We start from the raw sequence: 6,201 nt of genomic DNA, 5'->3' as shown, positions 1-6,201 counted from the left end.
GAGTTCCAGGAGTATGAGGGAACGCCTACAGTATCATGAAGGTGAATTATCACCACCGAGGTTCAAACCAGCCTGCAATTCCCCACAAAAGAGAACAAGAGGTGGTTTATTCTGGAGCCAAATATGAGTGGCCATGGCCTGGAAACATGGATTTAGGTAACCCCCAAGCCAATGTTCCAATGCAAAAGGAATCTCATGAAGTATTTATAGCAACTCGACAAAGGCACTTCAAAGACATTACGTAGGAGGTCACGGAGAAGCAGAGAAGCCTCGGCTGCTCTCTGATGACCCTGAAGAAAATTGGAAGAAAATTGGGAGTTTGCCAAGTGAACACATTCCAGAAGGGTTTTATCTGTGTGTAGTCAGGACATTAGGGTGGTGTGGGGTGAATGGCCACTTAGTAGGCTAAAGGTCACCTAAGATCAATGCAATTAGGTTCTGGACCTGCAACATTCCAACTTCTCCACAGTCCTTGAGACGTAGCTACTCAGCCTTCACAGAACCAGGGCTTCTCGGTCGCTAACATACAACAGTTACACTTCTTTTTGCTGCACCCCACACGGCTAACGAACACTCCGCCAAGGACACATCACAGATTTAAGACTGCTGTATGTTACAAACCGTTGTGTTTGAGTCGCTACACAAAGCTTTCTCTTACGGAAGCACAATAGTCTAATTATGGGAAAAAAGACTTCGCATGCTTCCTACCACAGCGCATATCAAATCGCATTGAATTAAGCAAACACGCACATCCAGTCCAGTGATGTGTAAACGGTTCTGTCTGTAATGAACGGTAAAATTATGTATGTATCAAAGAATTGTTTCCAAAACCTGAAGGCTTACTATAAGTAAACATTTGATTTATATGCCTGTTTTATCTGCTTATACACGCAGGGTAGCGTACGTTTCTCAGACAAGAAAGGGTCACAAACAGAAAACATTAGAAGCCCTGCTCTGAGGAAGGAAGGTGGACATGTATTTATTTGAAAGGATCCTCTTCCCAGAGAGTGTGCTAGAGACATGATCCTGTTCCCCAAAGACACGATCCTGTTACCCAGATCTGTAAAACTGACAGCTGATCTGGGCTCAAGCACTCCCTGACAGCCTTCCTCAGTCCTTCACACATGATCAAGGATGCTTCCAGAAACTTCCCTCGCTCTGTCTCTCACTAGTAGTCAAGCCCGGGTGGACTCTGGAGCTTTTTCCCGCCTCCCACAGATCTTCCCCTCTTACCTCTCATCAAAGGCTGACAAACTAAAGCTCACAGGAACGAAATCCAGTCTGCGGCTGGCCGGGCTTACATCTCCGCGTGAACTCAGTTTCACTTTGTGTTTTTAAATGCTGGGTTGGCAATACACACATGGTTCATGATGTTTAAAACAGTTTTACCTTTGGCCCAAAATATTCATTGACCCTCATTTCTTACAGTGATGGCTTACTCTCATACAAATATTGCCTGTTTAATGCCATCTTGCCATCCTCAGCTGAGAGGAGGAATCTGGGCTAACAGGTGTGGTGCCGTAGGTGGTTGGAGGAGCACACAGCCTCATGGAGACTTGGGATTGGCTCCAGTGCCATCGTGTAGGGGAAGCTAACGGCATCCTGGTCACTAGATAGGCTGCAGATAAGTCCTGAAAGGCTTTGGCAACTTGGTCTTTACCGATGCAGGTCCAGTAGCAACTTGAGAAAGTAATCCCTGGGAGGAGAATGCAGTGGCAGAGATGGCAGTCCAGGCATACGGAAAAAGAAGATGCCCTGGGGTGGCAGAAGCAGCCGCTGCTAAGTTCCACTGATGCCCTGCACCATCATGAGTGGTGAGCTGTTGTTACCATTTATTGCAAGCTGGAGTTCCAGAAGACACTACTGTTCACTCACAGGGGGCTCATTTTGCCTGTAGTGGAAGTCAGGCACGAGATCTAAGGGACTCAGAACTCCAGGGCCAGGTGAGTTTGCAGCAGAGCAATTGTGAGGGACAATGACAGCCCTGATTGGGGGAGGAGGCCTGGATGGGTGCTGACTCAGCAGTTTCCTGTGGCTTCTGTGTCCCTACCTAATGTCATAGCTTCACCTGCCAACCTGACACAAACTTAGAGAGGCTGGGGGGGAGGGAGCTTCAGTTGAGAAATCGCCTCCATCAGATTGGCCTGTGGGAGTGTCTGCAGGGCATTTTCTTGATTGCTAATTGTTGGAAGAAGGCCCTGCCCACTGTGGGCGGCACCATCTCTAGGCAGGTAGTTCAGGGCTAAGAAAGGTAAGAAGGGTGGCTGAATGTGAGCCAGTGAGCAAGCCAGTAAGCACCATCCTTCCATGGCCTCTACTTCAGCTCCAGCCTCCAGGTTCCAGCTTGAGTTCCTCCCTGACATCTCTCGATGATGGACTGTCACCTATAAACCAAAATAAACCCTTTCCTCCTCAGGTTGACTTAGTCATGGTGCCATCGCAGTAACAGAAAGTAAAGTAGGGAGTCTAGTAAGCACCAGCACTTCCACTGTTCTGGAAGATTCCACCGAAGTCACTCCCTAGCACGATAGTACTTGTGGCTGATAGGCCAACCAGCAGTCTCCCTCCAGTCCCCAGGCCAATTCCTAGAACTAAATCCAAGCAGAACCTGGGTGAGCATGTGTTAGAGCCTACCACGGGGCTAAAGTGTGAGCCTGAAGGATGGTGACACTCCCCAGCATGCACTGGAAGGAGCCAGGGATTGCCCCTGGAGTCATTGTTAAGGTTTTTCTCAAAGGCATGAAGCTTGTGGCTAGACAGCAGCTTTGGATGCACTCTCAGAATTCAGACACACTCACCACCTCTGTAACCTCTAAATGGAGACATGGAATTTGCTTTCGTGTGCATGTATGTGTGCAGAATATGTGTATATGGTACACAGGAAATAAATAGTTGAACTAGATACCAGAAAGATCCCTCGCTGCTCTGGGGTCTGGAAGCAAATGTGATTGGGAAAATAAAATTGTTTCACCGTCTCAGAAATAAAAAAAAAAAAAAAACTAAGGCATTTCCAAGTGCTGGAAACATTCCAAACAGGATGTTCAGGAGCATGCGAGGTGACTGGGGAAAGGAAGCATTTGGGAGAAAATGGAACTACATCTTACAATGGTTTATTTATTGTATTAATGGAGTACACTCAAGGCCTGTACGTGTCTCAGGTGAGTGGAAACACAAGTCCATATAAACTGTAAGTAGAGTAGCTTTTAAATTTCCTTTTTTATTTACTGACGGAAAGAAAGTAATTTAAAGTTATTTAAAACACACACAACTAAGAAACACTAGTTTTCTGCTTCCTTCCTGTTGATCTCGCTGCCAACAGTGCCCTCTAAAAAGATGTTGGTGGAGGAGGGAGAAACGTTACCGGAATTTTCATGAAAACGTAAACTTTTACAATTCCACTTGGTAACTGAACGCTATATTTGGCAAGAAAAATGATCTTTGCAGAGGTTCACAGCAGATAGCTTAAGACGTGGGCGTTTCAATGTCGGCTTTCCTTAATGTCTCGCCTGAGTGCACGCCCATCTGTGCGTATTAATGCCCTTGAGGCTGCCTTTGGGGCGAGTGTGGGCCACAGCTTCTGTTGTGTACCTTATAAAGAACAGAATCCACTTTGATGAGGGATACATTCATTCTTCCTGAACTTGTGCTTCAACCCCAATCACTCCCAAGAACCATAGCTCGAGACAACAGTGTTCTTGCAGGATCTCACCTGGCCCCAACCCATCGAACAAACGAAGCCCCATTTTCTTAGAATGATTCAGATGCACACACACACACACACAAGCAGATCAGTCATCACAACAGCCAACCGCCCGGGTTACAGAATGAAGTCGCGCTAACCCTGGCTCTGCCTAGAGCTTCCAAACAGAGCAGCTACCGCTGAAATAAAGACGGGAGGCGCCACCCTAACCCCAGGCAACCGCTGGGGCAGGAGATCTGAGGCTTCCGCTCTGAAAGTGGTTCTCCGCCCTAAGCCCCCGATACAAAGATCCAAAGCACCGTACTTGTGTATTTTAGGAGATGTTGGTACATACAGGCTGTTTTATGAGAGTTCTGACATTCCGACTGTACCCCTTTGGATGTCTTCAATAGCTCCAGCCTTGTCATAAGTGCCCCAAACATGTCACTCACTGGCTGTCGTGTTGGACAGAACTGGACACTCTTTCACTACAGGGAGACATCCTTGGTCTAGAATCATCTTCAAACCCTGGCCCTAAAGGAACTCCTGAAAATTGAGCAAAAGTTATTAAGCACCACACTGACTAGCAATCAAAGAGAATTCCCTACGTGCTTGGGCAGACAGGTTCCACTCACCTTCTGGACCGACACCCTAAGAAGAGTGCATTCTTTATGGGGTGGGGTGTTTTTGCCAAAACACATAACCTGAATCTAATCACGAGGACACTTCTGACACGAAGTGAGGGAGAGTCTGCAAAATACTTGCCTTGTCCTTTCCGAAATGCCAAGGTCGTAAAAGAGAAAGGAAGATTAGAGCTGAACCCCAGGAAGGGAGGCTCGAGGGACATGACAGTTAAATGGGACACAAGATCCTAAGTTAGGTCTTGACCACATCAGGCATTAGCTACAGCCCAAAGTCCTGATTAGACGGACACAAGTGTCATGTTTCCTGTTTGCTCATCATGGTGTGACCAGATTGGAAAAGGTCAGGGCTGAGACAAGGGTCCGGCCATTAAGGCTGCTCGCTGCTCCTCCAAAGGACCTGAGTTTGGTTCCTGGCACCAACACTGGGTGGCTCACAGCTGCCTGTCACTCCTAATCCAGAGGATCCCATGCCTCCTTCCCTCCTTCTGACTTCTCTCTCTCTCTCTCTCTCTCTCTCTCTCTCTCTCTCTCTCTCTCTCTCTCTCTGTGTGTGTGTGTGTCTGTCTGTCTCTCTGTCTCTCTGTCTCTGTCTCTGTCTGTCTGTCTGTTTCTGTGTGTGTGTGTGTGTGTCTGCCTGTCTGTCTCTCTGTCTCTGTCTCTGTCTCTGTCTCTGTCTGTCTGTCTGTCTCTCTCTCTCTACACACACACACACACACACACACACACACACACACACACACACACGTTTTCTTGAACCATCCTTAACCGTATATTCCAGTCTCAGAGTGAGAGCCAGGAAATTTGAGCAGAGCCAGACCCTGATGTTTGTTGACCCAGGTCTCCCAGAAGGGATCTGATTTTCCAAATAAAATAAACTGTTTTTTCCATCTGTGTCTAATCTGCCTTTGAAAATGTTGCGGTGATGGATTTACACAGAGAAGGCACCCAGGTTCCTTCTCAGCCTTGACGTGTGTGTAGATGAGGTCGGGGACATGGCACCCCCATGCCACCATCCTGAATTGTCTCCAGAGTTCCATCTGCTCTCACATCTTGACACTCCTCTCTCCAAACAGTCATGAATATTTATTGGCATTAAACAGAATATCCTTTTCAACAAAATGAATTGTGAATATTGTATGCTCCCAGACAGACTGGAAAATATGACAGAGACTTCCACCAAACAGCCTGATGATGTGGCAGAAATGGGAAATGATCGTATTATTTCCTTAATACCAGGACTACTCTCAAAATGTAAGAATCAAAAACCAGAATCCATTTCCAAATATGCCTTCCCCAGAAGAAGGCAAGCTGCCCGAAGAAATGCAGACCAGAACTTTTAATTTTGCTGTCTTATAGCCTGGTGTCCAAAAATATTCTTAAAAATAGGTAGCCTGCTTCATAAACAGTGGCGGGCCCGTGTTCTGAACCACGCACAGCCATGTATGAGCTCGTGTGGTCGGATGTTTAAAAAATATTTTTTTCATTACATTTTCTGAGAAAGGTGGGTCACGTGTGTGCTATGGCACCAAGGTGGGGGTCAGAGGTCAACTTGGGAGTCTTTTCTCTCCTCCCACCAAGTGGGTCACCGGTGTTGAACTCAGTCCATCGAGCCTGATAGCGGGTATCTTTATCAGCTGGGCTATCTCACCATTTTAGACTTATAATTTCTGACGCTATAAAAACTAGAGTTAAGAACATCGTACTGGCTGGTTTTGTGTGCCAACTTGACACAAGCTGGAGTTATCGCAGAGAAAGGAGCCTCCCCCTGAGAGATCCAGCTGTAAGGCATTTTTCTCAGTTAATGATCAAGGGGGAAGGGCCCATTGTGGGTGGTGCCATCTCTGGGCTGGTGGTCCTGGGTTCTATAAGAGAGCAGGC

This window comes from Mus pahari, chromosome 2 (genome assembly GCF_900095145.1).
Source record: "Mus pahari chromosome 2, PAHARI_EIJ_v1.1, whole genome shotgun sequence".
Lineage (NCBI taxonomy): Eukaryota > Metazoa > Chordata > Mammalia > Rodentia > Muridae > Mus > Mus pahari.
The sequence above is the reverse complement of the archived record's forward strand: the minus strand, read 5'-3'. Positions refer to the sequence as shown.